The sequence below is a fragment of the Hyperolius riggenbachi genome, chromosome 2 (genome assembly GCF_040937935.1).
Source record: "Hyperolius riggenbachi isolate aHypRig1 chromosome 2, aHypRig1.pri, whole genome shotgun sequence".
NCBI classification, from domain to species: domain Eukaryota; kingdom Metazoa; phylum Chordata; class Amphibia; order Anura; family Hyperoliidae; genus Hyperolius; species Hyperolius riggenbachi.
This window is the reverse complement of record NC_090647.1, coordinates 397,451,989-397,479,451: the sequence shown is the minus strand read 5'-3', so window position 1 is coordinate 397,479,451 and position 27,463 is coordinate 397,451,989. Positions and strand designations below refer to the sequence as shown.

Sequence of the window (27,463 nt, the reverse complement as noted above, 5' to 3'; positions counted from 1 at the left end):
TGCATATACCTACCCTTTGTGTTAAGTGAAGCCACCTCACTGCATATAACTACCTTTTGTGTTGCGTGAACCCACCTCACTGCATATACCAAGCTGTTTTGTTCAGTGAACCCACCTCATCACAGCATATACCTAGCTGTTGTGTTCAGTGAACCCACCTCACTGCATATACCTACCTGTTGTGTTGAGTGAACCCACCTCACTGCATATACCTACCTTTTGTGTTGAGTGAACCCACCTCACTGCATATACTTACATTTTGTGTTGAGTGAACCCACCTCACTGCATATACCTAGCTGTTGTGTTCAGTGAACCCACCTCATCAGAGCACATACCTAGCTGTTGTGTTCAGTGAACCCACCTCACTGCATATACCTACCTTTTGTGTTCAGTGAACCCACCTCACTGCATATACCTAGCTGTTGTGTTCAGTGAACCCACCTCATCACAGCATATACCTAGCTGTTGTGTTCAGTGAACCCACCTCACTGCATATACCTACCTTTTGTGTTGAATGAACCCACCTCACAGCATATACATAGCTGTTGTGTTCAGTGAACCCACCTCATCACAGCATATACCTAACTGTTGTGTTCAGTGAACCCACCTCATCACAGCATATACCTAGCTGTTGTGTTGAGTGAACCCACCTCATCACAGCATATACCTAGCTATTGTGTTCAGTGAACCCACCTCATCACAGCATATACCTAGCTGTTGTGTTCAGTGAACCCACCTCTCTGCATATACCTACCTTTTGTGTTGAGTGAACCGACCTCACTGCATATACCTAGCTGTTGTGTTCAGTGAACCCACCTCATCACCGCATATACCTAGCTGTTGTGTTCAGTGAACCCACCTCGTCACAGCATATACCTAGCTGTTGTGTTGAGTGAGCTCGCCTCACAGCTTATACCTAGCTGTTGTGTTGAGTGAACCCACCTCACTGCATATACCTACTTTTTGTGTTGAGTGAACCCTCCTCACTGCATATACCTAGCTGTTGTGTTTAGTGAACCCACCTCACTGCATATACCTACCCTTTGTGTTCAGTGAAGCCACCTCACTGTATATACCTACCTTTTGTGTTGCGTGAACCCACCTCACTGCATATACCTACCTTTTGAATTGAGTGAACCCACCTCACTGCATATACCAAGCTGTTTTGTTCAGTGAACCCACCTCATCACAGCCTATGCCTAGCTGTTGTGTTCAGTGAACCCACCTCACTGCATATACCTACCTGTTGTGTTGAGTGAACCCACCTCACTGCATATACCTACCTTTTGTGTTGAGTGAACCCACCTCACTGCATATACCTACCTTTTGTTTTCAGTGAACCCACCTCACTGCATATACCTAGCTGTTGTGTTCAGTGAACCCACCTCATCAGAGCACATACCTAGCTGTTGTGTTCAGTGAACCCACCTCACTGCCTATACCTACCTTTTGTGTTGAGTTAACCCACCTCACTGCATATACCTAGCTGTTATGTTCAGTGAACCCATCTCATCACAGCATATACCTAGCTGTTGTGTTCAGTGAACCCACCTCACTGCATATACTTACCTTTTGTGTTGAGTGAACACATCTCACAGTATATACCTAGCTGATGTGTTCAGTGAACCCACCTCACTGCATATACCTACCTTTTGTGTTGAGTGAACGCATCTCACTGCATATAGTTAGCTGTTGTGTTTGGTGAACCCACCTCATCACAGCATATACCTAGCTGTTGTGTTCAGTGAACCCACCTCACTGCATATACCTACCTTTTGTGTTGAGTGAACCCACCTCACTGCATATACCTAGCTGTCGTGTTCAGTGAACCCACCTCATCACAGCATATACCTAGCTGTTGTGTTCAGTGAACCCACCTCATCACAGCATATACCTAGCTGTTGTGTTCAGTGAACCCACCTCAGCACAGCATATACCTAGCTGTTGTGTTCAGTGAGCCCACCTCATAGCTTATACCAAGCTGTTGTGTTCAGTGAACCCACCTCACTGCATATACCTACCTTTTGTGTTGAGTGAACCCACCTCACTGCATATACCTACCTTTTGTGTTGAGTGAACCCACTTCACTGCATATACCTACCTTTTGAATTGAGTGAACCCACCTCACTGCATATACCTAGCTGTTGTGTTCAGTGAACCCACCTCATTACAGCATATACCTAGCTGTTGTGTTCAGTGAACCCACCTCATCACAGCATATACCTAGCTGTTTAGTTCAGTGAACGCACCTCACTGCATATAACTACCTTTAGTGTTCAGTGAACCCACCTCACTGCATATACCTATCCTTTGTGTTGAATGAACCCACCTCATTGCATATACCTAGCTGTTGTGTTCAGTGAACCCACCTCAACACCGCATATACCTAGTTTTTGTGTTCAGTGAACCCACCTCACAGTATATACCTAGCTGTTGTGTTCAGTGAACCCACCTCACTGCATATACCTAGCTGTTGTGTTGAGTGAACCCACCTCATCACAGCATATACCTAGCTGTTGTGTTCAGTGAACCCACCTCAATGCATATACCTAGCTGTTGTGTTCAGTGAACCCACCTCATCACAGCATATACCTAGCTGTTGTGTTGATTGAGCTCACCTCACAGCTTATACCTAGCTGTTGTGTTCAGTGAACCCACCTCAATGCATATACCTACCCTTTGTGTTAAGTGAAGCCACCTCACTGCATATACCTACCTTTTGTGTTGCGTGAACCCACCTCACTGCATATACCAAGCTGTTTTGTTCAGTGAACCCACCTCATCACAGCATATACCTAGCTGTTGTGTTCAGTGAACCCACCTCACTGCATATACCTACCTGTTGTGTTGAGTGAACCCACCTCACTGCATATACCTACCTTTTGTGTTGAGTGAACCCACCTCACTGCATATACTTACATTTTGTGTTGAGTGAACCCACCTCACTGCATATACCTAGCTGTTGTGTTCAGTGAACCCACCTCATCAGAGCACATACCTAGCTGTTGTGTTCAGTGAACCCACCTCACTGCATATACCTACCTTTTGTGTTCAGTGAACCCACCTCACTGCATATACCTAGCTGTTGTGTTCAGTGAACCCACCTCATCACAGCATATACCTAGCTGTTGTGTTCAGTGAACCCACCTCACTGCATATACCTACCTTTTGTGTTGAGTGAACCCACCTCACAGCATATACATAGCTGTTGTGTTCAGTGAACCCACCTCATCACAGCATATACCTAACTGTTGTGTTCAGTGAACCCACCTCATCACAGCATATACCTAGCTGTTGTGTTGAGTGAACTGACCTCATCACAGCATATACCTAGCTGTTGTGTTCAGTGAACCCACCTCATCACAGCATATACCTAGCTGTTGTGTTCAGTGAACCCACCTCTCTGCATATACCTACCTTTTGTGTTGAGTGAACCGACCTCACTGCATATACCTAGCTGTTGTGTTCAGTGAACCCACCTCATCATAGCCTATACCTAGCTGTTGTGTTCAGTGAACCCACAGCACTGCATATACCTACCTCTTGTGTTGAGTCAACCCTCCTCACTGCATATACCTAGCTGTTGTGTTCAGTGAACCCACCTCATCACCGCATATACCTAGCTGTTGTGTTCAGTGAACCCACCTCGTCACAGCATATACCTAGCTGTTGTGTTCAGTGAACACACCTCACTGCATATACCTACCTTTTGTGTTGAGTGAACCCACCTCACTGCATATACCTACCTTTTGTGTTGAGTGAACCCACTTCACTGCATATACCTACCTTTTGAATTGAGTGAACCCACCTCACTGCATATACCTAGCTGTTGTGTTCAGTGAACCCACCTCATTACAGCATATACCTAGCTGTTGTGTTCAGTGAACCCACCTCATCACAGCATATACCTAGCTGTTTAGTTCAGTGAACGCACCTCACTGCATATAACTACCTTTAGTGTTCAGTGAACCCACCTCACTGCATATACCTATCCTTTGTGTTGAATGAACCCACCTCATTGCATATACCTAGCTGTTGTGTTCAGTGAACCCACCTCAACACCGCATATACCTAGTTTTTGTGTTCAGTGAACCCACCTCACAGTATATACCTAGCTGTTGTGTTCAGTGAACCCACCTCACTGCATATACCTAGCTGTTGTGTTGAGTGAACCCACCTCATCACAGCATATACCTAGCTGTTGTGTTCAGTGAACCCACCTCAATGCATATACCTAGCTGTTGTGTTCAGTGAACCCACCTCATCACAGCATATACCTAGCTGTTGTGTTGATTGAGCTCACCTCACAGCTTATACCTAGCTGTTGTGTTCAGTGAACCCACCTCAATGCATATACCTACCCTTTGTGTTAAGTGAAGCCACCTCACTGCATATACCTACCTTTTGTGTTGCGTGAACCCACCTCACTGCATATACCAAGCTGTTTTGTTCAGTGAACCCACCTCATCACAGCATATACCTAGCTGTTGTGTTCAGTGAACCCACCTCACTGCATATACCTACCTGTTGTGTTGAGTGAACCCACCTCACTGCATATACCTACCTTTTGTGTTGAGTGAACCCACCTCACTGCATATACTTACATTTTGTGTTGAGTGAACCCACCTCACTGCATATACCTAGCTGTTGTGTTCAGTGAACCCACCTCATCAGAGCACATACCTAGCTGTTGTGTTCAGTGAACCCACCTCACTGCATATACCTACCTTTTGTGTTCAGTGAACCCACCTCACTGCATATACCTAGCTGTTGTGTTCAGTGAACCCACCTCATCACAGCATATACCTAGCTGTTGTGTTCAGTGAACCCACCTCACTGCATATACCTACCTTTTGTGTTGAGTGAACCCACCTCACAGCATATACATAGCTGTTGTGTTCAGTGAACCCACCTCATCACAGCATATACCTAACTGTTGTGTTCAGTGAACCCACCTCATCACAGCATATACCTAGCTGTTGTGTTGAGTGAACTGACCTCATCACAGCATATACCTAGCTGTTGTGTTCAGTGAACCCACCTCATCACAGCATATACCTAGCTGTTGTGTTCAGTGAACCCACCTCTCTGCATATACCTACCTTTTGTGTTGAGTGAACCGACCTCACTGCATATACCTAGCTGTTGTGTTCAGTGAACCCACCTCATCATAGCCTATACCTAGCTGTTGTGTTCAGTGAACCCACAGCACTGCATATACCTACCTCTTGTGTTGAGTCAACCCTCCTCACTGCATATACCTAGCTGTTGTGTTCAGTGAACCCACCTCATCACCGCATATACCTAGCTGTTGTGTTCAGTGAACCCACCTCGTCACAGCATATACCTAGCTGTTGTGTTCAGTGAACACACCTCAATGCATATACCTAGCTGTTGTGTTCAATGAACCCACCTCATCACAGCATATACCTAGCTGTTGTGTTGATTGAGCTCGCTGTAACGATCCGCTCAGCTGCCTGCGCAGGCAGGCAGCCTTTTGATCATTATTCAGGTCTGCATGCTGCAGGACTCTGGAAAGAAGGCCTTCTGTCAGTTTTTGCAGCTTGTGCTTGCAGAGGAATTTGCATACGTTGTCATGCAAATTGCCTGGCCACATTCATTGGAGGCGTGTACTATAAGTACTATGTCTTTCCCACAATGCTTTGCTGGTCATTTCCCTTCCATGCTCAGTTCCTGATGGACACTGCTGGAGTGTCAGCCATTGCTATCTAGTATAGTTAATTCCTGGGGGTTGCTTTAGGCTCCCCTTCTAGCCCAGTCAGGTTGTATTATCTGTATTACCTGTTCTGTTTCTTGGGATCGCGCTAGCTACTTTGTGCTAGCGCTGGGGATCCTTCTGTTCTGTTTCTTGGGATCGCGCTAGCTACTTTGTGCTAGCGCTGGGGATCCTTCTGTTCTGTTTCTTGGGATCGCGCTAGCTACTTTGTGCTAGCGCTGGGGATCCTTCTGTTCTGTTTCTTGGGATCGCGCTAGCTACTTTGTGCTAGCGCTGGGGATCCTTCTGTTCTGTTTCTTGGGATCGCGCTAGCTACTTTGTGCGAGCGCTGGGGATCCTTCTGTTCTGTCTTGTCTGTCGCGATTGCGCTGTCACCAGCGGCGGTTGATAGCGAATCGTTCTGTCTTGTTGGGATCGCACTGGCCTCTAGCGGTAGCGGCTGGGGATCCTTCTGATCTTGTTCCTGGAGTGTAAGCTGGAGCAGCGGTTGCTACCAGCTACCTCATCTGATCTGTCTTGTTTAGATCGCACTAGCCGCTAGCGTTAGCGGCTGTGGATCTTTCTGATCTGTGTTCCTGCTTGGATCACACTTGCTCTGGCGGAAGAGCGCTGGATCCTTTCTGCCTAGTTTCTGTTTTCGTGTGTCTGTCTTGTCTGTTGCGACCGCTTGCTGAAGGCTCGGTGAGGTAACCGTTACGCAAGCGTCGCGTCCTCTGTTTCATGTTTGTCTGTCAATGGTTAGTTAGGCGTGCTTGTCTCTGTTGTGCTTATCACGTGGAGACCGCGCATAACCGCGTGCACTGTTGCGAATGAGTGCGGTGTTCGCGGTTAGCTAGCGTTTATTATTTTCCGTATCTCCTCATTGTATTATTTGCTGTGCCTTTGCTAACCTCGTTTTCTGTTCTGTTCTGCCTTGTGTCCCGTCTGGCGATCGCACCTCTCGCGATCGCATTCCTGTTTCGTATCTGCTGTTGTGTGTGCGCGGTCGCAGGGTGGTGACTGGATTGGCGCACACACATACAACCTGTCCCTTTGCTCAATCTCGTTCGCAATCGCCTCTCTTGCGATTGCGTTCTGCGCTTCGTACAATTCCTGTCTGGCACTTGTGGAGGTACAGAGGATTGGTTCCTCTGCACTCCCCAGCGCCATCTGCCGACAGGAATTTCCCTCTACGGGTGCGTAGCACCTGTTGCTGGGTGCCTGCAAATTATACGCTTGTGGAGGATTTCTGCCGTGTCAGCGCACGCGTTGTGCGCTGATCACGGGGAAAGTTCCACAATCGTTACAGAATGACCAGCCCAACCCAAAACCCCAGTGTAGAGGGAATTTCTGATTTGTACGATTTTGCTGAGTATGATTCCTGTGTCTTTAAGAGTTTCAAAAAATTAAATTCAGAGACGAAAGAGGATTTTCTCTCTGAATGCGTAAAATTTTGTCTGAATCCTACTTTTCAAATTACTGATCCGTCCACGTCTGCTCTCCAATTAGCTTATGTGCTTTTGAAAGACGATCTGTTTGTATGGGCTCTTGAAATCTTGCAAAACAATTCTTGGAATGATAATCTATATCAGTTTCTTACATTTACATTCTCCTACTGGTTTAAGTTGCCTCGCTTGCCACCTGCCCTGTATGAGTGTGTAGTTGCTAATGAGTCAGCTGCTCTACCTACTTCATGCAAAACCATTCAGTTTGAAAATGAATGCAGTAACTATTCCCCTGTGTCTAAACAGCAGCCACCTAAAGCAGCAAGGACTAAAAGCAGGAAAAAGAAAAGGAAGACTGCTCAGCTGAAAGATCCGTTGCCCATAGCAACTACAAATAAGAAAATTGTTTCTGTAAAGTCTGAAATTTCTCAGTCTCAGGTTTCATTATCCCAAGAAAGGGCATTCGTGGATCCTTTGATAGGCAGGATTATTTTCTATATTAAAGGAGTAAGAAAGTCTTTGCATGTTCCTGACCCCAACCCTTATGAGGGTTTCTTGGAAACCGAGTTGTTTGAACCCCCATTTGCTCCATGGGATATTGGGGCATTAATTGAGGAGTTCGAGATTGATTGGAAGGCGTTTTGCGATTTCTACATCGCAAAAAGCGCAGAGATTCTTTATGCTTGTCTTGATTCGGTGTACGCTTTGATTGACTCTGATGAGTGTGACGAATGTTTTGTGGATCCGGTGCTCTATGTATGGCAAACGATTTTGGATGAGTTGCACACACACCAACCAATTGATTCCAATAAAGAGACATCGTTGTCGGATGATTGTTCCTGCTTTTCTGGGGTAAAGCATGAGAGCCTTGACTTTGTGCAATCTGAAATGAATGAGTATGCCGCTGTGGTTGATTCCTGTGCGAATCCTGGAGGATTCTCTCCTGACAGTGTGCGGTTTGAATCTGTGCGATGTAATGCCTGTCTCTCAGATGTTCCTGCAGATTGTGATCAACATGAATGTGCCAGCTTTCTCAAAGATATGTGGGATCCCTTGTCATCTAAGAACAGATCTTTAAGATCTTCCATCTATGATCCTGCTATGGGAAAAATTCCTAAACTATGCAGCATCAAAAGTGAAATTAATATGCCTAATAAAGTTTATTCTGTTGATGTCGCTCTGTCTCACCCTGTTCACACCTGTAAGGGCCCGTTGCCTGGGGACAATTGCTCCAGTGTTTCGACCCTAGATGCCTTGCAGTCTGCTCCGCAGATCGCGGAGATTTGCGCTATGGAAGCGTCAGTTTCACAACCTAAAGCGATCTTGGATTCGCAGGTTTTGCGTTCTGGCTCCTCGGATTTGACATCGTTAGCCGAGTCTGAGAGTGAGACAGCACTTTGGTTTTGCGAATCTGACTCTGAAGCGTCTTTGCTGGGTCCAGAGAGGGTTTCTCTGAGCCTGCCCTGTAACATGGATAGTACAGAATCCTTTTTAGAAAACTTGAAAAATGATGCTCCTGAGATCTTGTTGGATGTTCTGGAGGTCTCCGAGTTCCTCCCAAAGGGTGCTGAACCTGTAGGAGATGTCTCCTGCCCCCCAAATCCTTCTGAGGTGTTACCCTCTTCCGTAGGCATTGCTGCCTTGCTGGCTACCTTTTCAGCTCTGATGGAGCTTCACTCCTATGTAGTCAATGATGATATTATTGTCACAGAAATTTCTGAATTTGTATCCGAGTCTTCTTGTGAAAGTCCAGTGCCTGTGACCTCCACTCATGATGATTCTCTGTCCGGTACTGGTTTTGGTCTTGTCGTGCCGGACTCTGAGGTTGGCAGTTCCCCGACATGTACTGAGGTTTCTCCTGTGCTGGTGTACCCCAGTGTGCTCTGTGACCCAGAAAGCCCAAGTGTGCCTCAGTTACCAGCGTACTCAGATGCTTCCCTGGTGGAGACATGCTCTGATATGGCCTGCCTGCTTGCATGCCCAGAAGTGGTCCCTGAAAGTCTTGATCTTGGTGGGTGTCCTAGTAATTCTGAAGCCGGAATTGTCATTGGTTCCATGGGGGTTCTTGGTAATTCTCCATGTGAGCCTGGTGATTGTTCTGCCCTCTTGGAATCTTTGTGGAGCTTCAAAGGGTTCTGGGAGATTCCGGGAGAAATTTTGCTTGGTACACTGGATAAGATCAACTGTGGCTTTTGTGTTGTAAGGGACACTTCGAACAGGTATTGTGGCAGGTTTGGTATTTTCGGACGCTCCGTGGAAGGTGGTGGGTATTGTCTGGAGGGTGTCGTTGGCTTCTTCTCTGGTGTTCACAGTCCTGATGGGTGTTATACTGGGACTGGTAGTACTGATGGGCATGTTTTGGTGGCTTCTGTTTCCGATGAGGTCGGTTTCGGGTGGACTGACTCTGGAATTGGACCTTGTCGGGCTGCCCCGACCTTCATGAGTCTTCAGTTTGAGTCTGTTGCTAATAGCAGTTTTGAGGGTCGTCTGGAATTCGACCCTGGAGGGGGGGGTACTGTAACGATCCGCTCAGCTGCCTGCGCAGGCAGGCAGCCTTTTGATCATTATTCAGGTCTGCATGCTGCAGGACTCTGGAAAGAAGGCCTTCTGTCAGTTTTTGCAGCTTGTGCTTGCAGAGGAATTTGCATACGTTGTCATGCAAATTGCCTGGCCACATTCATTGGAGGCGTGTACTATAAGTACTATGTCTTTCCCACAATGCTTTGCTGGTCATTTCCCTTCCATGCTCAGTTCCTGATGGACACTGCTGGAGTGTCAGCCATTGCTATCTAGTATAGTTAATTCCTGGGGGTTGCTTTAGGCTCCCCTTCTAGCCCAGTCAGGTTGTATTATCTGTATTGCCTGTTCTGTTTCTTGGGATCGCGCTAGCTACTTTGTGCTAGCGCTGGGGATCCTTCTGTTCTGTTTCTTGGGATCGCGCTAGCTACTTTGTGCTAGCGCTGGGGATCCTTCTGTTCTGTTTCTTGGGATCGCGCTAGCTACTTTGTGCTAGCGCTGGGGATCCTTCTGTTCTGTTTCTTGGGATCGCGCTAGCTACTTTGTGCTAGCGCTGGGGATCCTTCTGTTCTGTTTCTTGGGATCGCGCTAGCTACTTTGTGCGAGCGCTGGGGATCCTTCTGTTCTGTCTTGTCTGTCGCGATTGCGCTGTCACCAGCGGCGGTTGATAGCGAATCGTTCTGTCTTGTTGGGATCGCACTGGCCTCTAGCGGTAGCGGCTGGGGATCCTTCTGATCTTGTTCCTGGAGTGTAAGCTGGAGCAGCGGTTGCTACCAGCTACCTCATCTGATCTGTCTTGTTTAGATCGCACTAGCCGCTAGCGTTAGCGGCTGTGGATCTTTCTGATCTGTGTTCCTGCTTGGATCACACTTGCTCTGGCGGAAGAGCGCTGGATCCTTTCTGCCTAGTTTCTGTTTTCGTGTGTCTGTCTTGTCTGTTGCGACCGCTTGCAGAAGGCTCGGTGAGGTAACCGTTACGCAAGCGTCGCGTCCTCTGTTTCATGTTTGTCTGTCAATGGTTAGTTAGGCGTGCTTGTCTCTGTTGTGCTTATCACGTGGAGACCGCGCATAACCGCGTGCACTGTTGCGAATGAGTGCGGTGTTCGCGGTTAGCTAGCGTTTATTATTTTCCGTATCTCCTCATTGTATTATTTGCTGTGCCTTTGCTAACCTCGTTTTCTGTTCTGTTCTGCCTTGTGTCCCGTCTGGCGATCGCACCTCTCGCGATCGCATTCCTGTTTCGTATCTGCTGTTGTGTGTGCGCGGTCGCAGGGTGGTGACTGGATTGGCGCACACACATACAACCTGTCCCTTTGCTCAATCTCGTTCGCAATCGCCTCTCTTGCGATTGCGTTCTGCGCTTCGTACAATTCCTGTCTGGCACTTGTGGAGGTACAGAGGATTGGTTCCTCTGCACTCCCCAGCGCCATCTGCCGACAGGAATTTCCCTCTACGGGTGCGTAGCACCTGTTGCTGGGTGCCTGCAAATTATACGCTTGTGGAGGATTTCTGCCGTGTCAGCGCACGCGTTGTGCGCTGATCACGGGGAAAGTTCCACAATCGTTACACTCGCCTCACAGCTTATACCTAGCTGTTGTGTTCAGTGAACCCACCTCAATGCATATACCTACCCTTTGTGTTAAGTGAAGCCACCTCACTGCATATACCTACCTTTTGTGTTGCGTGAACCCACCTCACTGCATATACCAAGCTGTTTTGTTCAGTGAACCCACCTCATCACAGCATATACCTAGCTGTTGTGTTCAGTGAACCCACCTCACTGCATATACCTACCTGTTGTGTTGAGTGAACCCACCTCACTGCATATACCTACCTTTTGTGTTAAGTGAACCCACCTCACTGCATATACTTACATTTTGTGTTGAGTGAACCCACCTCACTGCATATACCTAGCTGTTGTGTTCAGTGAACCCACCTCATCAGAGCACATACCTAGCTGTTGTGTTCAGTGAACCCACCTCACTGCATATACCTACCTTTTGTGTTCAGTGAACCCACCTCACTGCATATACCAAGCTGTTGTGTTCAGTGAACCCACCTCATCACAGCATATACCTAGCTGTTGTGTTCAGTGAACCCACCTCACTGCATATACCTACCTTTTGTGTTGAGTGAACCCACCTCACAGCATATACCTAGCTGTTGTGTTCAGTGAGCCCACCTCATAGCTTATACCAAGCTGTTGTGTTCAGTGAACCCACCTCACTGCATATACCTACCTTTTGTGTTGAGTGAACCCACCTCACTGCATATACCTACCTTTTGTGTTGAGTGAACCCACTTCACTGCATATACCTACCTTTTGAATTGAGTGAACCCACCTCACTGCATATACCTAGCTGTTGTGTTCAGTGAACCCACCTCATTACAGCATATACCTAGCTGTTGTGTTCAGTGAACCCACCTCATCACAGCATATACCTAGCTGTTTAGTTCAGTGAACGCACCTCACTGCATATAACTACCTTTAGTGTTCAGTGAACCCACCTCACTGCATATACCTATCCTTTGTGTTGAATGAACCCACCTCATTGCATATACCTAGCTGTTGTGTTCAGTGAACCCACCTCAACACCGCATATACCTAGTTTTTGTGTTCAGTGAACCCACCTCACAGTATATACCTAGCTGTTGTGTTCAGTGAACCCACCTCACTGCATATACCTAGCTGTTGTGTTGAGTGAACCCACCTCATCACAGCATATACCTAGCTGTTGTGTTCAGTGAACCCACCTCAATGCATATACCTAGCTGTTGTGTTCAGTGAACCCACCTCATCACAGCATATACCTAGCTGTTGTGTTGATTGAGCTCACCTCACAGCTTATACCTAGCTGTTGTGTTCAGTGAACCCACCTCAATGCATATACCTACCCTTTGTGTTAAGTGAAGCCACCTCACTGCATATAACTACCTTTTGTGTTGCGTGAACCCACCTCACTGCATATACCAAGCTGTTTTGTTCAGTGAACCCACCTCATCACAGCATATACCTAGCTGTTGTGTTCAGTGAACCCACCTCACTGCATATACCTACCTGTTGTGTTGAGTGAACCCACCTCACTGCATATACCTACCTTTTGTGTTGAGTGAACCCACCTCACTGCATATACTTACATTTTGTGTTGAGTGAACCCACCTCACTGCATATACCTAGCTGTTGTGTTCAGTGAACCCACCTCATCAGAGCACATACCTAGCTGTTGTGTTCAGTGAACCCACCTCACTGCATATACCTACCTTTTGTGTTCAGTGAACCCACCTCACTGCATATACCTAGCTGTTGTGTTCAGTGAACCCACCTCATCACAGCATATACCTAGCTGTTGTGTTCAGTGAACCCACCTCACTGCATATACCTACCTTTTGTGTTGAATGAACCCACCTCACAGCATATACATAGCTGTTGTGTTCAGTGAACCCACCTCATCACAGCATATACCTAACTGTTGTGTTCAGTGAACCCACCTCATCACAGCATATACCTAGCTGTTGTGTTGAGTGAACCCACCTCATCACAGCATATACCTAGCTATTGTGTTCAGTGAACCCACCTCATCACAGCATATACCTAGCTGTTGTGTTCAGTGAACCCACCTCTCTGCATATACCTACCTTTTGTGTTGAGTGAACCGACCTCACTGCATATACCTAGCTGTTGTGTTCAGTGAACCCACCTCATCACCGCATATACCTAGCTGTTGTGTTCAGTGAACCCACCTCGTCACAGCATATACCTAGCTGTTGTGTTGAGTGAGCTCGCCTCACAGCTTATACCTAGCTGTTGTGTTGAGTGAACCCACCTCACTGCATATACCTACTTTTTGTGTTGAGTGAACCCTCCTCACTGCATATACCTAGCTGTTGTGTTTAGTGAACCCACCTCACTGCATATACCTACCCTTTGTGTTCAGTGAAGCCACCTCACTGTATATACCTACCTTTTGTGTTGCGTGAACCCACCTCACTGCATATACCTACCTTTTGAATTGAGTGAACCCACCTCACTGCATATACCAAGCTGTTTTGTTCAGTGAACCCACCTCATCACAGCCTATGCCTAGCTGTTGTGTTCAGTGAACCCACCTCACTGCATATACCTACCTGTTGTGTTGAGTGAACCCACCTCACTGCATATACCTACCTTTTGTGTTGAGTGAACCCACCTCACTGCATATACCTACCTTTTGTTTTCAGTGAACCCACCTCACTGCATATACCTAGCTGTTGTGTTCAGTGAACCCACCTCATCAGAGCACATACCTAGCTGTTGTGTTCAGTGAACCCACCTCACTGCCTATACCTACCTTTTGTGTTGAGTTAACCCACCTCACTGCATATACCTAGCTGTTATGTTCAGTGAACCCATCTCATCACAGCATATACCTAGCTGTTGTGTTCAGTGAACCCACCTCACTGCATATACTTACCTTTTGTGTTGAGTGAACACATCTCACAGTATATACCTAGCTGATGTGTTCAGTGAACCCACCTCACTGCATATACCTACCTTTTGTGTTGAGTGAACGCATCTCACTGCATATAGTTAGCTGTTGTGTTTGGTGAACCCACCTCATCACAGCATATACCTAGCTGTTGTGTTCAGTGAACCCACCTCACTGCATATACCTACCTTTTGTGTTGAGTGAACCCACCTCACTGCATATACCTAGCTGTCGTGTTCAGTGAACCCACCTCATCACAGCATATACCTAGCTGTTGTGTTCAGTGAACCCACCTCATCACAGCATATACCTAGCTGTTGTGTTCAGTGAACCCACCTCAGCACAGCATATACCTAGCTGTTGTGTTCAGTGAGCCCACCTCATAGCTTATACCAAGCTGTTGTGTTCAGTGAACCCACCTCACTGCATATACCTACCTTTTGTGTTGAGTGAACCCACCTCACTGCATATACCTACCTTTTGTGTTGAGTGAACCCACTTCACTGCATATACCTACCTTTTGAATTGAGTGAACCCACCTCACTGCATATACCTAGCTGTTGTGTTCAGTGAACCCACCTCATTACAGCATATACCTAGCTGTTGTGTTCAGTGAACCCACCTCATCACAGCATATACCTAGCTGTTTAGTTCAGTGAACGCACCTCACTGCATATAACTACCTTTAGTGTTCAGTGAACCCACCTCACTGCATATACCTATCCTTTGTGTTGAATGAACCCACCTCATTGCATATACCTAGCTGTTGTGTTCAGTGAACCCACCTCAACACCGCATATACCTAGTTTTTGTGTTCAGTGAACCCACCTCACAGTATATACCTAGCTGTTGTGTTCAGTGAACCCACCTCACTGCATATACCTAGCTGTTGTGTTGAGTGAACCCACCTCATCACAGCATATACCTAGCTGTTGTGTTCAGTGAACCCACCTCAATGCATATACCTAGCTGTTGTGTTCAGTGAACCCACCTCATCACAGCATATACCTAGCTGTTGTGTTGATTGAGCTCACCTCACAGCTTATACCTAGCTGTTGTGTTCAGTGAACCCACCTCAATGCATATACCTACCCTTTGTGTTAAGTGAAGCCACCTCACTGCATATACCTACCTTTTGTGTTGCGTGAACCCACCTCACTGCATATACCAAGCTGTTTTGTTCAGTGAACCCACCTCATCACAGCATATACCTAGCTGTTGTGTTCAGTGAACCCACCTCACTGCATATACCTACCTGTTGTGTTGAGTGAACCCACCTCACTGCATATACCTACCTTTTGTGTTGAGTGAACCCACCTCACTGCATATACTTACATTTTGTGTTGAGTGAACCCACCTCACTGCATATACCTAGCTGTTGTGTTCAGTGAACCCACCTCATCAGAGCACATACCTAGCTGTTGTGTTCAGTGAACCCACCTCACTGCATATACCTACCTTTTGTGTTCAGTGAACCCACCTCACTGCATATACCTAGCTGTTGTGTTCAGTGAACCCACCTCATCACAGCATATACCTAGCTGTTGTGTTCAGTGAACCCACCTCACTGCATATACCTACCTTTTGTGTTGAGTGAACCCACCTCACAGCATATACATAGCTGTTGTGTTCAGTGAACCCACCTCATCACAGCATATACCTAACTGTTGTGTTCAGTGAACCCACCTCATCACAGCATATACCTAGCTGTTGTGTTGAGTGAACTGACCTCATCACAGCATATACCTAGCTGTTGTGTTCAGTGAACCCACCTCATCACAGCATATACCTAGCTGTTGTGTTCAGTGAACCCACCTCTCTGCATATACCTACCTTTTGTGTTGAGTGAACCGACCTCACTGCATATACCTAGCTGTTGTGTTCAGTGAACCCACCTCATCATAGCCTATACCTAGCTGTTGTGTTCAGTGAACCCACAGCACTGCATATACCTACCTCTTGTGTTGAGTCAACCCTCCTCACTGCATATACCTAGCTGTTGTGTTCAGTGAACCCACCTCATCACCGCATATACCTAGCTGTTGTGTTCAGTGAACCCACCTCGTCACAGCATATACCTAGCTGTTGTGTTCAGTGAACACACCTCACTGCATATACCTACCTTTTGTGTTGAGTGAACCCACCTCACTGCATATACCTACCTTTTGTGTTGAGTGAACCCACTTCACTGCATATACCTACCTTTTGAATTGAGTGAACCCACCTCACTGCATATACCTAGCTGTTGTGTTCAGTGAACCCACCTCATTACAGCATATACCTAGCTGTTGTGTTCAGTGAACCCACCTCATCACAGCATATACCTAGCTGTTTAGTTCAGTGAACGCACCTCACTGCATATAACTACCTTTAGTGTTCAGTGAACCCACCTCACTGCATATACCTATCCTTTGTGTTGAATGAACCCACCTCATTGCATATACCTAGCTGTTGTGTTCAGTGAACCCACCTCAACACCGCATATACCTAGTTTTTGTGTTCAGTGAACCCACCTCACAGTATATACCTAGCTGTTGTGTTCAGTGAACCCACCTCACTGCATATACCTAGCTGTTGTGTTGAGTGAACCCACCTCATCACAGCATATACCTAGCTGTTGTGTTCAGTGAACCCACCTCAATGCATATACCTAGCTGTTGTGTTCAGTGAACCCACCTCATCACAGCATATACCTAGCTGTTGTGTTGATTGAGCTCACCTCACAGCTTATACCTAGCTGTTGTGTTCAGTGAACCCACCTCAATGCATATACCTACCCTTTGTGTTAAGTGAAGCCACCTCACTGCATATACCTACCTTTTGTGTTGCGTGAACCCACCTCACTGCATATACCAAGCTGTTTTGTTCAGTGAACCCACCTCATCACAGCATATACCTAGCTGTTGTGTTCAGTGAACCCACCTCACTGCATATACCTACCTGTTGTGTTGAGTGAACCCACCTCACTGCATATACCTACCTTTTGTGTTGAGTGAACCCACCTCACTGCATATACTTACATTTTGTGTTGAGTGAACCCACCTCACTGCATATACCTAGCTGTTGTGTTCAGTGAACCCACCTCATCAGAGCACATACCTAGCTGTTGTGTTCAGTGAACCCACCTCACTGCATATACCTACCTTTTGTGTTCAGTGAACCCACCTCACTGCATATACCTAGCTGTTGTGTTCAGTGAACCCACCTCATCACAGCATATACCTAGCTGTTGTGTTCAGTGAACCCACCTCACTGCATATACCTACCTTTTGTGTTGAGTGAACCCACCTCACAGCATATACATAGCTGTTGTGTTCAGTGAACCCACCTCATCACAGCATATACCTAACTGTTGTGTTCAGTGAACCCACCTCATCACAGCATATACCTAGCTGTTGTGTTGAGTGAACTGACCTCATCACAGCATATACCTAGCTGTTGTGTTCAGTGAACCCACCTCATCACAGCATATACCTAGCTGTTGTGTTCAGTGAACCCACCTCTCTGCATATACCTACCTTTTGTGTTGAGTGAACCGACCTCACTGCATATACCTAGCTGTTGTGTTCAGTGAACCCACCTCATCATAGCCTATACCTAGCTGTTGTGTTCAGTGAACCCACAGCACTGCATATACCTACCTCTTGTGTTGAGTCAACCCTCCTCACTGCATATACCTAGCTGTTGTGTTCAGTGAACCCACCTCATCACCGCATATACCTAGCTGTTGTGTTCAGTGAACCCACCTCGTCACAGCATATACCTAGCTGTTGTGTTCAGTGAACACACCTCAATGCATATACCTAGCTGTTGTGTTCAATGAACCCACCTCATCACAGCATATACCTAGCTGTTGTGTTGATTGAGCTCGCTGTAACGATCCGCTCAGCTGCCTGCGCAGGCAGGCAGCCTTTTGATCATTATTCAGGTCTGCATGCTGCAGGACTCTGGAAAGAAGGCCTTCTGTCAGTTTTTGCAGCTTGTGCTTGCAGAGGAATTTGCATACGTTGTCATGCAAATTGCCTGGCCACATTCATTGGAGGCGTGTACTATAAGTACTATGTCTTTCCCACAATGCTTTGCTGGTCATTTCCCTTCCATGCTCAGTTCCTGATGGACACTGCTGGAGTGTCAGCCATTGCTATCTAGTATAGTTAATTCCTGGGGGTTGCTTTAGGCTCCCCTTCTAGCCCAGTCAGGTTGTATTATCTGTATTACCTGTTCTGTTTCTTGGGATCGCGCTAGCTACTTTGTGCTAGCGCTGGGGATCCTTCTGTTCTGTTTCTTGGGATCGCGCTAGCTACTTTGTGCTAGCGCTGGGGATCCTTCTGTTCTGTTTCTTGGGATCGCGCTAGCTACTTTGTGCTAGCGCTGGGGATCCTTCTGTTCTGTTTCTTGGGATCGCGCTAGCTACTTTGTGCTAGCGCTGGGGATCCTTCTGTTCTGTTTCTTGGGATCGCGCTAGCTACTTTGTGCGAGCGCTGGGGATCCTTCTGTTCTGTCTTGTCTGTCGCGATTGCGCTGTCACCAGCGGCGGTTGATAGCGAATCGTTCTGTCTTGTTGGGATCGCACTGGCCTCTAGCGGTAGCGGCTGGGGATCCTTCTGATCTTGTTCCTGGAGTGTAAGCTGGAGCAGCGGTTGCTACCAGCTACCTCATCTGATCTGTCTTGTTTAGATCGCACTAGCCGCTAGCGTTAGCGGCTGTGGATCTTTCTGATCTGTGTTCCTGCTTGGATCACACTTGCTCTGGCGGAAGAGCGCTGGATCCTTTCTGCCTAGTTTCTGTTTTCGTGTGTCTGTCTTGTCTGTTGCGACCGCTTGCTGAAGGCTCGGTGAGGTAACCGTTACGCAAGCGTCGCGTCCTCTGTTTCATGTTTGTCTGTCAATGGTTAGTTAGGCGTGCTTGTCTCTGTTGTGCTTATCACGTGGAGACCGCGCATAACCGCGTGCACTGTTGCGAATGAGTGCGGTGTTCGCGGTTAGCTAGCGTTTATTATTTTCCGTATCTCCTCATTGTATTATTTGCTGTGCCTTTGCTAACCTCGTTTTCTGTTCTGTTCTGCCTTGTGTCCCGTCTGGCGATCGCACCTCTCGCGATCGCATTCCTGTTTCGTATCTGCTGTTGTGTGTGCGCGGTCGCAGGGTGGTGACTGGATTGGCGCACACACATACAACCTGTCCCTTTGCTCAATCTCGTTCGCAATCGCCTCTCTTGCGATTGCGTTCTGCGCTTCGTACAATTCCTGTCTGGCACTTGTGGAGGTACAGAGGATTGGTTCCTCTGCACTCCCCAGCGCCATCTGCCGACAGGAATTTCCCTCTACGGGTGCGTAGCACCTGTTGCTGGGTGCCTGCAAATTATACGCTTGTGGAGGATTTCTGCCGTGTCAGCGCACGCGTTGTGCGCTGATCACGGGGAAAGTTCCACAATCGTTACAGAATGACCAGCCCAACCCAAAACCCCAGTGTAGAGGGAATTTCTGATTTGTACGATTTTGCTGAGTATGATTCCTGTGTCTTTAAGAGTTTCAAAAAATTAAATTCAGAGACGAAAGAGGATTTTCTCTCTGAATGCGTAAAATTTTGTCTGAATCCTACTTTTCAAATTACTGATCCGTCCACGTCTGCTCTCCAATTAGCTTATGTGCTTTTGAAAGACGATCTGTTTGTATGGGCTCTTGAAATCTTGCAAAACAATTCTTGGAATGATAATCTATATCAGTTTCTTACATTTACATTCTCCTACTGGTTTAAGTTGCCTCGCTTGCCACCTGCCCTGTATGAGTGTGTAGTTGCTAATGAGTCAGCTGCTCTACCTACTTCATGCAAAACCATTCAGTTTGAAAATGAATGCAGTAACTATTCCCCTGTGTCTAAACAGCAGCCACCTAAAGCAGCAAGGACTAAAAGCAGGAAAAAGAAAAGGAAGACTGCTCAGCTGAAAGATCCGTTGCCCATAGCAACTACAAATAAGAAAATTGTTTCTGTAAAGTCTGAAATTTCTCAGTCTCAGGTTTCATTATCCCAAGAAAGGGCATTCGTGGATCCTTTGATAGGCAGGATTATTTTCTATATTAAAGGAGTAAGAAAGTCTTTGCATGTTCCTGACCCCAACCCTTATGAGGGTTTCTTGGAAACCGAGTTGTTTGAACCCCCATTTGCTCCATGGGATATTGGGGCATTAATTGAGGAGTTCGAGATTGATTGGAAGGCGTTTTGCGATTTCTACATCGCAAAAAGCGCAGAGATTCTTTATGCTTGTCTTGATTCGGTGTACGCTTTGATTGACTCTGATGAGTGTGACGAATGTTTTGTGGATCCGGTGCTCTATGTATGGCAAACGATTTTGGATGAGTTGCACACACACCAACCAATTGATTCCAATAAAGAGACATCGTTGTCGGATGATTGTTCCTGCTTTTCTGGGGTAAAGCATGAGAGCCTTGACTTTGTGCAATCTGAAATGAATGAGTATGCCGCTGTGGTTGATTCCTGTGCGAATCCTGGAGGATTCTCTCCTGACAGTGTGCGGTTTGAATCTGTGCGATGTAATGCCTGTCTCTCAGATGTTCCTGCAGATTGTGATCAACATGAATGTGCCAGCTTTCTCAAAGATATGTGGGATCCCTTGTCATCTAAGAACAGATCTTTAAGATCTTCCATCTATGATCCTGCTATGGGAAAAATTCCTAAACTATGCAGCATCAAAAGTGAAATTAATATGCCTAATAAAGTTTATTCTGTTGATGTCGCTCTGTCTCACCCTGTTCACACCTGTAAGGGCCCGTTGCCTGGGGACAATTGCTCCAGTGTTTCGACCCTAGATGCCTTGCAGTCTGCTCCGCAGATCGCGGAGATTTGCGCTATGGAAGCGTCAGTTTCACAACCTAAAGCGATCTTGGATTCGCAGGTTTTGCGTTCTGGCTCCTCGGATTTGACATCGTTAGCCGAGTCTGAGAGTGAGACAGCACTTTGGTTTTGCGAATCTGACTCTGAAGCGTCTTTGCTGGGTCCAGAGAGGGTTTCTCTGAGCCTGCCCTGTAACATGGATAGTACAGAATCCTTTTTAGAAAACTTGAAAAATGATGCTCCTGAGATCTTGTTGGATGTTCTGGAGGTCTCCGAGTTCCTCCCAAAGGGTGCTGAACCTGTAGGAGATGTCTCCTGCCCCCCAAATCCTTCTGAGGTGTTACCCTCTTCCGTAGGCATTGCTGCCTTGCTGGCTACCTTTTCAGCTCTGATGGAGCTTCACTCCTATGTAGTCAATGATGATATTATTGTCACAGAAATTTCTGAATTTGTATCCGAGTCTTCTTGTGAAAGTCCAGTGCCTGTGACCTCCACTCATGATGATTCTCTGTCCGGTACTGGTTTTGGTCTTGTCGTGCCGGACTCTGAGGTTGGCAGTTCCCCGACATGTACTGAGGTTTCTCCTGTGCTGGTGTACCCCAGTGTGCTCTGTGACCCAGAAAGCCCAAGTGTGCCTCAGTTACCAGCGTACTCAGATGCTTCCCTGGTGGAGACATGCTCTGATATGGCCTGCCTGCTTGCATGCCCAGAAGTGGTCCCTGAAAGTCTTGATCTTGGTGGGTGTCCTAGTAATTCTGAAGCCGGAATTGTCATTGGTTCCATGGGGGTTCTTGGTAATTCTCCATGTGAGCCTGGTGATTGTTCTGCCCTCTTGGAATCTTTGTGGAGCTTCAAAGGGTTCTGGGAGATTCCGGGAGAAATTTTGCTTGGTACACTGGATAAGATCAACTGTGGCTTTTGTGTTGTAAGGGACACTTCGAACAGGTATTGTGGCAGGTTTGGTATTTTCGGACGCTCCGTGGAAGGTGGTGGGTATTGTCTGGAGGGTGTCGTTGGCTTCTTCTCTGGTGTTCACAGTCCTGATGGGTGTTATACTGGGACTGGTAGTACTGATGGGCATGTTTTGGTGGCTTCTGTTTCCGATGAGGTCGGTTTCGGGTGGACTGACTCTGGAATTGGACCTTGTCGGGCTGCCCCGACCTTCATGAGTCTTCAGTTTGAGTCTGTTGCTAATAGCAGTTTTGAGGGTCGTCTGGAATTCGACCCTGGAGGGGGGGGTACTGTAACGATCCGCTCAGCTGCCTGCGCAGGCAGGCAGCCTTTTGATCATTATTCAGGTCTGCATGCTGCAGGACTCTGGAAAGAAGGCCTTCTGTCAGTTTTTGCAGCTTGTGCTTGCAGAGGAATTTGCATACGTTGTCATGCAAATTGCCTGGCCACATTCATTGGAGGCGTGTACTATAAGTACTATGTCTTTCCCACAATGCTTTGCTGGTCATTTCCCTTCCATGCTCAGTTCCTGATGGACACTGCTGGAGTGTCAGCCATTGCTATCTAGTATAGTTAATTCCTGGGGGTTGCTTTAGGCTCCCCTTCTAGCCCAGTCAGGTTGTATTATCTGTATTGCCTGTTCTGTTTCTTGGGATCGCGCTAGCTACTTTGTGCTAGCGCTGGGGATCCTTCTGTTCTGTTTCTTGGGATCGCGCTAGCTACTTTGTGCTAGCGCTGGGGATCCTTCTGTTCTGTTTCTTGGGATCGCGCTAGCTACTTTGTGCTAGCGCTGGGGATCCTTCTGTTCTGTTTCTTGGGATCGCGCTAGCTACTTTGTGCTAGCGCTGGGGATCCTTCTGTTCTGTTTCTTGGGATCGCGCTAGCTACTTTGTGCGAGCGCTGGGGATCCTTCTGTTCTGTCTTGTCTGTCGCGATTGCGCTGTCACCAGCGGCGGTTGATAGCGAATCGTTCTGTCTTGTTGGGATCGCACTGGCCTCTAGCGGTAGCGGCTGGGGATCCTTCTGATCTTGTTCCTGGAGTGTAAGCTGGAGCAGCGGTTGCTACCAGCTACCTCATCTGATCTGTCTTGTTTAGATCGCACTAGCCGCTAGCGTTAGCGGCTGTGGATCTTTCTGATCTGTGTTCCTGCTTGGATCACACTTGCTCTGGCGGAAGAGCGCTGGATCCTTTCTGCCTAGTTTCTGTTTTCGTGTGTCTGTCTTGTCTGTTGCGACCGCTTGCAGAAGGCTCGGTGAGGTAACCGTTACGCAAGCGTCGCGTCCTCTGTTTCATGTTTGTCTGTCAATGGTTAGTTAGGCGTGCTTGTCTCTGTTGTGCTTATCACGTGGAGACCGCGCATAACCGCGTGCACTGTTGCGAATGAGTGCGGTGTTCGCGGTTAGCTAGCGTTTATTATTTTCCGTATCTCCTCATTGTATTATTTGCTGTGCCTTTGCTAACCTCGTTTTCTGTTCTGTTCTGCCTTGTGTCCCGTCTGGCGATCGCACCTCTCGCGATCGCATTCCTGTTTCGTATCTGCTGTTGTGTGTGCGCGGTCGCAGGGTGGTGACTGGATTGGCGCACACACATACAACCTGTCCCTTTGCTCAATCTCGTTCGCAATCGCCTCTCTTGCGATTGCGTTCTGCGCTTCGTACAATTCCTGTCTGGCACTTGTGGAGGTACAGAGGATTGGTTCCTCTGCACTCCCCAGCGCCATCTGCCGACAGGAATTTCCCTCTACGGGTGCGTAGCACCTGTTGCTGGGTGCCTGCAAATTATACGCTTGTGGAGGATTTCTGCCGTGTCAGCGCACGCGTTGTGCGCTGATCACGGGGAAAGTTCCACAATCGTTACACTCGCCTCACAGCTTATACCTAGCTGTTGTGTTCAGTGAACCCACCTCAATGCATATACCTACCCTTTGTGTTAAGTGAAGCCACCTCACTGCATATACCTACCTTTTGTGTTGCGTGAACCCACCTCACTGCATATACCAAGCTGTTTTGTTCAGTGAACCCACCTCATCACAGCATATACCTAGCTGTTGTGTTCAGTGAACCCACCTCACTGCATATACCTACCTGTTGTGTTGAGTGAACCCACCTCACTGCATATACCTACCTTTTGTGTTAAGTGAACCCACCTCACTGCATATACTTACATTTTGTGTTGAGTGAACCCACCTCACTGCATATACCTAGCTGTTGTGTTCAGTGAACCCACCTCATCAGAGCACATACCTAGCTGTTGTGTTCAGTGAACCCACCTCACTGCATATACCTACCTTTTGTGTTCAGTGAACCCACCTCACTGCATATACCAAGCTGTTGTGTTCAGTGAACCCACCTCATCACAGCATATACCTAGCTGTTGTGTTCAGTGAACCCACCTCACTGCATATACCTACCTTTTGTGTTGAGTGAACCCACCTCACAGCATATACCTAGCTGTTGTGTTCAGTGAACCCACCTCATCACAGCATATACCTAACTGTTGTGTTCAGTGAACCCACCTCATCACAGCATATACCTAGCTGTTGTGTTGAGTGAACCCACCTCATCACAGCATATACCTAGCTGTTGTGTTCAGTGAACCCACCTCATCACAGCATATACCTAGCTGTTGTGTTCAGTGAACCCACCTCTCTGCATATACCTACCTTTTGTGTTGAGTGAACCGACCTCACTGCATATACCTAGCTGTTGTGTTGAGTGAACCCACCTCATCATAGCATATACCTAGCTGTTGTGTTCAGTGAACCCACAGCACTGCATATACCTACCTCTTGTGTTGAGTCAACCCTCCTCACTGCATATACCTAGCTGTTGTGTTCAGTGAACCCACCTCATCACCGCATATACCTAGCTGTTGTGTTCAGTGAACCCACCTCGTCACAGCATATACCTAGCTGTTGTGTTCAGTGAACGCACCTCAATGCATATACCTAGCTGTTGTGTTCAGTGAACCCACCTCATCACAGCATATACCTAGCTGTTGTGTTGAGTGAGCTCGCCTCACAGCTTATACCTAGCTGTTGTGTTGAGTGAACCCACCTCACTGCATATACCTACTTTTTGTGTTGAGTGAACCCTCCTCACTGCATATACCTACCTTTTGTGATCAGTGAACCCACCTCACTGCATATACCTACCTTTTGTGTTCAGTGAACCCACCTCATCACAGCCTATGCCTATCTGTTGTGTTCAGTGAACCAACCTCACTGCATATACCTACCTGTTGTGTTGAGTGAACCCACCTCACTACATATACCTACCTTTTGTGTTGAGTGAACCCACCTCACTGCATATACCTACCTTTTGTGTTCAGTGAACCTACCTCACTGCATATACCTTTCCGTTGTGTTCAGTGAACCCACCTCATCAGAGCACATACCTAGCTGTTGTGTTCAGTGAACCCACCTCACTGCCTATACCTACCTTTTGTGTTGAGTTAACCCACCTCACTGCATATACCTAGCTGTTATGTTCAGTGAACCCATCTCATCACAGCATATACCTAGCTGTTGTGTTCAGTGAACCCACCTCACTGTATATACTTACCTTTTGTGTTGAGTGAACACATCTCACAGTATATACCTAGCTGATGTGTTCAGTGAACCCACCTCACTGCATATACCTACCTTTTGTGTTGAGTGAACGCATCTCACTGCATATAGTTAGCTGTTGTGTTCGGTGAACCCACCTCATCACAGCATATACCTAGCTGTTGTGTTCAGTGAACCCACCTCACTGCATATACCTACCTTTTGTGTTGAGTGAACCCACCTCACAGCATATACCTAGCTGTCGTGTTCAGTGAACCCACCTCATCACAGCATATACCTAGCTGTTGTGTTCAGTGAACCCACCTCACTCCATATACCTACCTTTTGTGTTGAGTGGACCCACCTCACTGCATATACCTAGCTGTCGTGTTCAGTGAACCCACCTCATCACAGCATATACCTAGCTGTTGTGTTCAGTGAACCCTCCTCATCACAGCATATACTTAGCTGTTGTGTTCAGTGAACCCACCTCAGCACAGCATATACCTAGCTGTTGTGTTCAGTGAGCCCACCTTATAGCTTATACCAAGCTGTTGTGTTCAGTGAACCCACCTCACTGCATATACCTACCTTTTGTGTTGAGTGAACCCACCTCACTGCATATACCTACCTTTTGTGTTGAGTGAACCCACTTCACTGCATATACCTATCTTTTGAATTGAGTGAACCCACCTCACTGCATATACCTAGCTGTTGTGTTCAGTGAACCCACCTCATTACAGCATATACCTAGCTGTTGTGTTCAGTGAACCCACCTCATCACAGCATATACCTAGCTGTTGCGTTCAGTGAACGCACCTCACTGCGTATAACTACCTTTAGTGTTCAGTGAACCCACCTCACTGCATATACCTATCCTTTGTGTTGAATGAACCCACCTCATTGCATATACCTAGCTGTTGTGTTCAGTGAACCCACCTCAACACCGCATATACCTAGTTTTTGTGTTCAGTGAACCCACCTCACAGTATATACCTAGCTGTTGTGTTCAGTGAACCCACCTCACTGCATATACCTAGCTGTTGTGTTGAGTGAGCTCGCCTCACAGCTTATACCTAGCTGTTGTGTTCAGTGAACACACCTCACTGCATATACCTACCTTTTGTGTTAAGTGAAGCCACCTCACTGCATATACCTACCTTTTGTGTTGCGTGAACCCCCCTCACTGCATATACGTTCCTTTTGATTTGAGTAAACCCACCTCACTGCATATACCAAGCTGTTTTGTTCAGTGAACCCACCTCATCACAGCCTATGCCTAGCTGTTGTGTTCAGTGAACCCACCTCACTGCATATACCTACCTGTTGTGTTGAGTGAACCCACCTCACTGCATATACCTACCTTTTGTGTTGAGTGAACCCACCTCACTGCATATACCTGCCTTTTGTGTTCAGTGAACCCACCTCACTGCATATACCTAGCTGTTGTGTTCAGTGAACCCACAGCACTGCATCTACCTACCTCTTGTGTTGAGTCAACCCTCCTCACTGCATATACCTAGCTGTTGTGTTCAGTGAACCCACCTCATCACCTCATATACCTAGCTGTTGTGTTCAGTGAACCCACCTCGTCACAGCATATACCTAGCTGTTGTGTTCAGTGAACGCACCTCAATGCATATACCTAGCTGTTGTGTTCAGTGAACCCACCTCATCACAGCATATACCTGGCTGTTGTGTTGAGTGAGCTCGCCTCACAGCTTATACCTAGCTGTTGTGTTGATTGAACCCACCTCACTGCATATACCTACTTTTTGTGTTGAGTGAACCCTCCTCACTGCATATTCCTAGCTGTTGTGTTCAGTAAACCCACCTCACTGCATATACCTACCCTTTGTGTTAATTGAAGCCACCTCACTGCATATACCTACCTTTTGTGTTGCGTGAACCCACCTCACTGCATATACCTACCTTTTGAATTGAGTGAACCCACCTCACTGCATATACCA

General features: G+C 47.1%; 1 protein-coding gene across 1 annotated transcript in view; it reads left to right on the top strand.

Moving 5' to 3' along the window:
• The window catches only part of IL10 (interleukin 10), a 471,201-nt gene that overhangs the window by 125,429 nt on the left and 318,309 nt on the right, over positions 1 to 27,463 (top strand). The gene's annotated exons all lie outside the window — the stretch shown is intronic.